Source organism: Benincasa hispida, chromosome 2 (genome assembly GCF_009727055.1).
Source record: "Benincasa hispida cultivar B227 chromosome 2, ASM972705v1, whole genome shotgun sequence".
NCBI lineage: Eukaryota > Viridiplantae > Streptophyta > Magnoliopsida > Cucurbitales > Cucurbitaceae > Benincasa > Benincasa hispida.
The window spans coordinates 6,855,285-6,864,480 of NC_052350.1; the positions used below are offsets into that span (position 1 = coordinate 6,855,285).

General features: G+C 32.6%; 1 pseudogene; it reads right to left on the bottom strand.

Annotated features, from left to right (window-relative positions):
• The window catches only part of LOC120071948, a 35,035-nt pseudogene extending 32,774 nt beyond the window's left edge, over window positions 1-2,261 (bottom strand).
• Between the last annotated feature and the right edge of the window lie 6,935 nt (window positions 2,262-9,196).

Sequence of the window (9,196 nt, forward strand, 5' to 3'; positions counted from 1 at the left end):
TAAGCTTCAACATTAACAAAAAAAAAAAAAATGAAAAGTATTATAAATATCACAAAAATAGATGTTCAATGCTTAATCTCCTAAAAGTCATGTATCATTTTTCATGTTGTTCATGCTGCTTATAATAGTTCATGTTTGGTGTACATGCAAGTCCACATCCTACTTACCACTTTGCCTATAAATAGTGTCATTTGGTGGATCTTAAAATGATGCACAATAAAAAGAAATTTTCATATATTTCCTATTTCCATAAAATCATATTTTCTATTTCCATAAAATTATAATTTTAGTTATTTATAAGTTTAGTTATATTTAGTTATTTTATTATTATTATCATATATATATATATATAATATTTTCTCCATATCCATTGTGTTGAATTATGCTCCTCAATTTCACAACAAAAAGCAAACTATTTTCAATTTTTATTTCTAAAGATAGACTTCTAAACATATTCTCATTCAACACTAAAAAAATTCCACACATAATATAATTGGAAAAATTAAAAGGATATTCCCCTTTTAGAAACTATTTAGGAAAATATTGTTGTTTTCAAACTATTTGTAAAAATATTGTTGTTGTTTTTTTTTAAATAAGTCGAGAGTTGAAAATTCGACCTAGGTGGATCGAATTTTGAACCCTCAACCTTCCCCTTTCCCTTTACATTTGCACGTCGAACTTTGAACCCTCGACCTTGCCCTAACATTATTATTGAATCTGTTTAATTATCATTCCGGAGACCTTCCTCATAACACTCATAATTATTTAATGTGTTAAAAATAATTTTGTATCGGGAGAGAACGAAAGAGGGAAGAGTAAGAGAGAGAGCGAGAGTTTGAGAGAGCAGGAGCGAGATTTTGACCGAGAGCGAGAGCGAGAGCAAGATATCCATACAATTTTCCCTTTTTTTCTTTTTTTAATTATTACACATTCCACCTTCTTCTTTCTTTCTTTCTTCCTTTCCTTTTTTTTTTTTTTTTAATTTTCCATTTTATAAAAACAATTTCTAAAAAATATTTTATTATTATATATAATTTTTAAAAAAAAAAAGAAAAAAAAAACTCTATCAAAATCTTGGTACCAAATGTACAAAAGGAATCCAAGATCATTATTGTAAAATCTTTTAAACCTCACTACTGTGATTAAAATTTATATTCTTTTATATCAATAATACGGTTTTATTTAATAGACTTTGCATATGAAGGTTTTGAGTGTTGATTTTATTTATTATGTCCCAAATTATTATCTAAAATATGTAAATTTGAATATTGAAGTTTTTTTACCTAACTTTTTAGATTTAGACTATCTGATGTTATTATTTATGTTAGTGACATTTAAAAGCTTCTATATCAAAATAATTACTATTCATAATATTAAAAAGAATAAATTAAAAAAATAATATCTCATTAAAAATAAAATATATAAAATTAAATATCTCATTTTATATAAAAATAATTACAAAAATCAATGTGTTCCATAATGCGGACGTCGTCGATTTCGAGCTGGTGTCGTCGTTGACTTCGAACTTGAGGTTGCTCGGATTCTTCTTGATGTTGCTCCGGTACCTCTGCAGACGCTTCATAATATAAATATTCATTATGCTCTCCACGACCCTGACCATGTCCATGCACGTATAGGACCAGCCTCTGAGTCATAATGTCTTGAACCAAATGCTGGCATCATCATCATCGGACTAATCAATTTGACTCTGCGTCTGCATCATAGGGGGCAACTCTTCCACATTATGTGCAACCTCATCAAACTCATCCTCTTCCCGAACAGGTCCTCTACGTCTAGGAGCTAGTGGAGGAACAATGATATATCGTACATATAATGAATTTCCTCCATATAGCTTTGGTTGCCACTACATATAGCAAGAACCTGGTTCGGATCATTCACAACCTCACGGAGTCTACGGTTGTTTCGATCTCTGTGAATTATAAAATAATTAGACAATATTTAAATTAAATTTAAATTAAAAATAATTAGATAATATCATTTACCAGATGACCCAAAGCTGCTCCCAGACGAGTGACGTAGCGCCTTGTGATATTATTATACCAATCATATTTTGGAGTGACATCTGTGTCAAACTGTTCAAGAGAAAACCCCACTGCAATAAACCTTGCACGATAGTGCCATCGCACTACCAAATGTGCAACTTTTTTGGACCAATTTCCAGTCCTTAGGTCAATATCATGCAGTACGGGTTCGGTATTATAAGACGATGGGACATTTTGCTGAAAATCGAATTGTCTCATCACCCTGTCAGGAAGATGCCACTCACCAATGTGAAAACATATGAGAGGACTCATCATCTGCCATATGTTTTGACCATTCGTACAAAAATTAGACAAAGTATGCATAATAATTTTGTACGGCTCCCAAATAACCTGAAACACAAAATATTATATTAGAGAATATTAAAGATAAATACAATAAAAATGTGTATAAAATAATCAATTAGGTTGAGCTATAGGTTGATAAAAAGGATAAACCTAGTGGTGAATGACTGTTTATAAAAGGAAACTTCAAACAAAACCACTCTAAAGATAAGAAACCTCATAACCCAGATGAAAATAAATCTAAGAAGAAAGGACATCTAATAAAAGACTGTTTTATTTTAAAGAGAAAAAACCAAAAGAAAGAGAAGGATTAAAAAGGAAAACAACCCGAGGTATCTGCTGTAGAGGGTTCATTCATTTACTCAGATGCCTTAGCCTCAACTCTAGACAGATCTAATCATATAAACCCTTTAGGTAAACATGATTGGGTTTTAGTCTTCGGATGCACCTACCATATGGCATCAATGAAACATTGGTTTAACACCTTTAAGGAAATAGAAGGAGAAATGGTTTATATGGGTAATAACCAAGCCTGTAAAATTGAGGGCATTGGCTCTGTTTCCATGAAACTGAAAGATGGAACTATCAAACTTCTTAGGAATGTGAGATATGTTCCTCTATTTAAGAGAAATCTAATCTCCTTAGGCATGTTAGATGCTATAGGGTGTGAATACAGGGGTAAAAGAAGAACTCTTGAGGTGCTTAAAGACTCTAAAGTAATCTTATTTGGGGAAAAGGTAAATGACTTGTTTGTGGTCAAAGGGGTAGAGATGATGATTGGAGCTTATGTAGCCACCACAAATGAGATTACCGAGGCTGATTTATGGCACAAAAGACTATCTCACATAAGTGCCAAAGGCCTAGAAGTCCTATCTAATCAAGGTATTCTCTCTAAAAGTCTTTCAAAAGAACTAACCTTTTATGAGCATTATGTTTTAGGGAAAGCCACAAGGCATAGTTTCACTAAAGCACAACATATCACAAAAGCTATCCTATATTACATACACTCTGACCTATGGGGTATAGCTCCTACACCTAGCCTAAGTGGCTCTAGGTATTTACTTTCTTTTATTAATGATTTCTCTAGGAAAAGTTGGGTCTACTTCTTTAAAACTAAAGACCAAGTGTTTGATAGGTTTAAGGAATGGAAACTCATGATAGAGAAACAAACTTCTAAAGGAATTAAATACTTAAGAACTGTTAATGGGCTGGAATTTTATTGTGAAGAGTACAACAAATTCTGTAAAGAAACGGGAATTACTAGGCATAGGACAGTTAGATACACTCCTCAACAAAATGGAATTGCTGAAAGACTCAATAGGACAGTCATGGAAAGAGTTAGATGTCTCTTATCTGATGCAATTCTAAGTGAAAACTACTGGACAGAGGCTGCAAGCTACATAGTGTACACCTTAAATAGGTGTCCACATTCCTCCCTAAATTTTTTGACTCCTGAAGAAAAATGGACCTCACATCCACCTAACCTAGATAACCTAAGGGTATTCGGATGTGTTGGTTACATACATCAAAATCAGGGAAAATTAAAATCTAGGATAGTAAAGTGTATGTTTGTAGGTTTTTCTGAGGGAGTAAACGGTTTTAAAATGTGAAACCCTACTGAAGAGAAGTTTATTATAAGTAGAGATGTCACCTTCAAAGAAAAAGAAATGTTTATGCAAAAGGCAAGGACATCCTATGAAGTTCCTAACAACCCTAACACCACTAGGATTGAGGTGGAGTCACCTAAAGCTTCTTCCACTAACCAAAACCCTCTTATAGATTTAGAAGAAGAAGAAGATGTCTCAAATGAGACCACTGGGAATACTGAAGCTGTCCCTGACCTAAGTCAGTATTCTTTAGCTAGGATAGATAGAGAAGAGTGATAGTTCCTCCTGCTAGGTATACTGAAAATAGCTATATGAACCTAGTTCTAAATGCCACAATAGCTCTTAATGACCAAGAACCAGCTACTTTTGAAGAGGCAGTGAACTGCCCTAATGCTAGGTCTTGGATTCAAGTTATGTGTGAAGAGATGGAGTCACTCACTATCAATAAAACCTGGACCCTAGCTCCTTTTCCTAAAGATTATAAACCCATAGCTTCTAATGGATATATAAACTAAAAGAAGGTTCTACCAAAGATGAAAGGCCTAGATACAAGACAAGGTTAATGGCTAAAGGATTTACTCAAAGAGAAGGAATAGACTATACTGAAATCTTTTCACCAGTAGTGAAACAAACCTCTATTAGGCTTCTTTATCACTAGTTGCTCAGTATAATTTAGAACTAGATCAACTAGATGTTAAAACTGCCTTCCTACATGAAAACCTAGATGAGGTAATATATATGGTTCAACCTAAAGGGTTTGAAGAAAAAGGCAAGGAATACCTATATTGTCTCCTAAACAAATCAATATATGGTTTAAAACAATCCACTAGATGCTAGTACAAGAGGTTTAATGACTACATAGAGTGTATAGGTTTTCAAAGGAGTTCCTATGATATTTGTACTTATATCAACTCTACTACCTATAAGGGCAAAGTCTACCTATTACTCTATGTTGATGATATGCTACTAGCTGGAAAGTCTTAGGAGGATTTAACTCATGTAAAAAGTCTCCTAAAGAGAGAATTTGACATGAAAGACTTGGGTCAGTCTAGAAAGATCCTTGGGATTGAAATTCAGAGAGACAGAACAACCTCAACCCTAACCATAAGTCAACTAAGCTACTATGAAAAGATTATAAACAGATTCAATATGGTAAATGCAAAACTTGTTACTATTCCTATTGCTACACACTTTAAACTGTCCTCTGAGAACTCACCAAAATAGACAGACATAGAACATTTGACTCAAATGCAATCAATTCCATACAATCAAGTAGTAGGGAGTCTAATGTACTTAATGATATCTACTAGACTAGACTTATCATACAACACTAGTTTAGTCAGTAGATACATGTCTAACCCTGGAAAAAGACATTGGGAAGCAACAAAATGGATTTTAAGATATCTTATTTGGTCTAAACAGTCAAAATTAACATATCAAAGGACTAATGAATCAAATTTAGAACTATATGGATATGTTGATTTAGATTTTGCAGGTGACCAAGACAAAAGGAGATCTCCAACAGGTTATCTATTCTTATTTGGTCCTAACTTGTTATGTTGGAAAGCTAATTTACAGTCAATCACAGCATTGTCAACCACAAAAGCAGTGTATATGGCACTTTCAGAAGCAATAAAGGAAGCTATGTGGTTAAAATGACTGATGAAGGACTTTGGTATTGATCAAATAGTAGTTAAAATCTACTATGATAACCAAAGCGCCATTCACCTTTCCAAAAACCCTCAATATCATCAAGTATCACTTTGTCAGAGACAGAATAGAGAAAGGAGAAATCGAGGTGCTAAAAGTTCATACCACTGAGAATGCAGACGATATGCTTACCAAACCTGTGAGTAAACTCAATATTTCAAGCTGTCTTGGTCAGATCGGATTTCTGCTTCCTGAAAAAGGGTGAAGACCTGTTAAATCCAGAAGAAGAAGAGGTTGCATGTTGAGCTTAAAGTGGAGATTTGAAGAATATAAGCTCATACATCAACATCAAGAAGCTGTTTTCACATTTCTTTAATCTTTACAGTTAGTTATTGTAACTACTTGTATCAGAAATAGTATTTAAACTCATCATTTACAAATTTTAAATACAACAACAACAATTACAAAGCTTCAAGAAAACTTGAGCAATCTGTAAAGAAAAAGGGTCTGTGACTTAGCTTCATAATAAAACTATCTCCTTCCCGTGGACATAGGCTTTCACAGCCAAACCACGTACATCATAGTATATTTTCTTCTTCTCTTCTCATCGTCTACAAGATCATCCATCGTTTACCTTTTCTCTTCGTATCGTCTAGTAGAACAGAACGATCGTCTACCTTTCCTTCAAGAAATTGTCTACACGACTGTGTGATCGTCTATCTTCCCTCAAGCAATGGTCTACACGACTACGCGATCATACATCTTTCTTCGAGCAATCGTCTACACGATTGCATGATCGTCTACATCCTTTCTTCTGCATTCGTCTACCCGACTGCAAGCTTCCTCATCGTTTACTCATAAATAATCGCACAGATCAAAGAAAACTCATTAGGGTTAGAAGAAAGAAAGAATACAGAAAGACGGTAGATCGAGAGAATCTGAAAGATAGAGGAAGAAAGAAATTTCATTTTTGCACCCATCGGAAACAAAGTCATTTCATTTTTTTCCATCAGTCAAAATTTCAGTGGGATCATCCATGTGCTAGCCATCAGTTGAAAAATCGTGGTCAATTCTCAACCTAGTTCTCTACCAACAAAGAATTTTTGGGGCATCAGGGCTTCAAGAATTGGATCAAGGTAAAAGTGCCTCTTTATTTTTTATCATTTGGGCTAAAATATTTTTCTCTTTTGTAGAATCGGGCCCATCGAAGAAGAAGCAGGTCTAAAAATTTTACCTTCCTGGAAAAATATTAGGAAGAAAAGCACGACACGATTAGTACTTTAATTACTATATAACAAAATTGTCAACATTAGATGATTACCTTCTTCTCCTCAAGCTTGTCGTGACCAAAAATTACAAGTCGTTCCTCAGCAGCTATTGTGGTAAGACCCTCTTTGCTACATCTCAAATTATCAAAAACCTCTTTAATGGGTATGTTTCCTGCATTCACATGGTTCTGAAACTGATTGCTAGGGAATTACTCCCACATGAAAACAAGTAAAGGCAAATAAGTGTCGGGTATGATTGATGCCAGAAAAAACTGTTTTTCAAATAACTCATTTTTATTTAAACATTGTTTACAAAAATTGTTAGAAATACAATTCAAAAGCTATTTTAAGTGGTTTTTAAATATTTTAATTTTTTTCCCAAAATGACTTATTTTTTAAATTAAACACTTGAAAATGTATTTCAAACACACTCTAAATTGATTAAAACTGAGAAAATTGGAATGAGATTAATAGAATATGTACTCAGAAACAAATATAAGCTAGTCAAAATTAACGGCAGTTCAATTTGGTTGGGTCAATTTTAGCCAACTAAATGTTTGACTCTCGCATTATAAAAGTTGAAGTTTCCCATTATTATAACTCGTATTTAGTTACAATAAAACTATTTGAAAACTCTGATTGTCTACAATACATTGTTTACTATTTTGTAATCATTCTCTCTCCTCATCTATTATATAAACTAAAATAGTTTGTACTTTCAAATAGATAATATTATAACCTATACTAAAATAGTTGCACTCCAGACATATCCAAACACATACTATATGTAGTTAACTATTACTTAGTTGTTTGTTCGTTTTACCACCTTTTTAAAGAAACTATTTCAACGAGTCTATATCAATGGGGTAATTTTTGAAAGAATCAAAGAGGGTGTAGTTTGTTGGTAAGGATAGTTGTTGAATAAGAAATTTCTCGATCAATAACTATTGTCACAATTATATATATATATATATATCATAAAAATGTGATAACCCACTCTAACGTAAGAAGAAAGTTAGATTTCATACGTATAAGAGACGAGTCATCAATCATAAAGGGACCCGTAAAACTGTACAAAAAACTCATGATTGAAGACATGAAGTCAAAGATAGTTGAGAAATTTATGAAGATATAAGTCCAATTTCAATTTCTAGTTGTAGTAGTTGATGAAGAATTTAAAAAAGATGAGTTAAGAGAAATAAAATAATACAGCATCTCGTAATATGTTCAATATAGAAGGAAAAAATACGTACCATTAAATAATTTTTTTACATGAATAATATTAAGGTTTTTGTTTGACAATTAATAACATGACTAACCTAAGTTAATTAACCAATTTTTCTAACCTAAGTTAATTGACTGATTTTTCTTTAAACTTATATTGAACATGCATGAAAGATCTGTGGATAGTTTATATCTCAAATGTACATAGATTCAATAGCAAAAAACATGCATGGTGACTAGAACGTCAATTAATTCATAAATACAAATATAACTAAATAAATTAAAAACTCAAAGATGCAAGAAATTAGAATGTAATTATCATTTAAACTTATTTCTCACAAATATACATCGGAATTCCTACTCCTAAACTAAAAAACTAACTTTGACCACTCAACATGACGATGTAGATGAGATTAAGCATCATCTAATAATAATATTACTATTATATTTCTATAATATGTACTCCTTTCACTCTTATTTTAGCACGAAATGAGATTGCATATTATTTTAATTTATAAGTCTCACGTAATTTTTGAATATTTTATATCTTCGTTATCAATTCGAACAACAAAGATATTCCCTTATATTCAACTTCAATCCCATCTAAAATAGTTTTTTTTAACATGTTATGACTTGATGTATCTCTGTCCATTTGATTGTTTTTTTTTTTTTTTTGTACTTAGCTCATTATTTTAGTTTTCGTATATATTCTGAATTTCTTATCAAATATTGTTTGGTTGATTTTGTTCACCTAAACGTTCCTTAAATCTCTTGGTTAGTTGAACCAAATCTTCCTCTTGCTTACTAGGGCTTATGTATTATGGAATAAGCATTGGAAAATACAGAGCATAGATCACCTTCTCCATCTCTTTTCTCTCTTTTGTTCTTCCTTCTTGTCTCAGAACCAAACTTGGTATCAGAGCTATTACCATGGCCGATGCCCTAGAAAAAACCAACAGATTCTCCTTCTCTCACTCCTTCAACCTCTGTCTCCAACTTGATCCTAACCGATATCAAGTCAAATATGAAACTATGCCAACTGACACTCCTACCTTCACAAATCTATTGAATAATGTGGCCTCTATTAAACTTGACAAAGGCA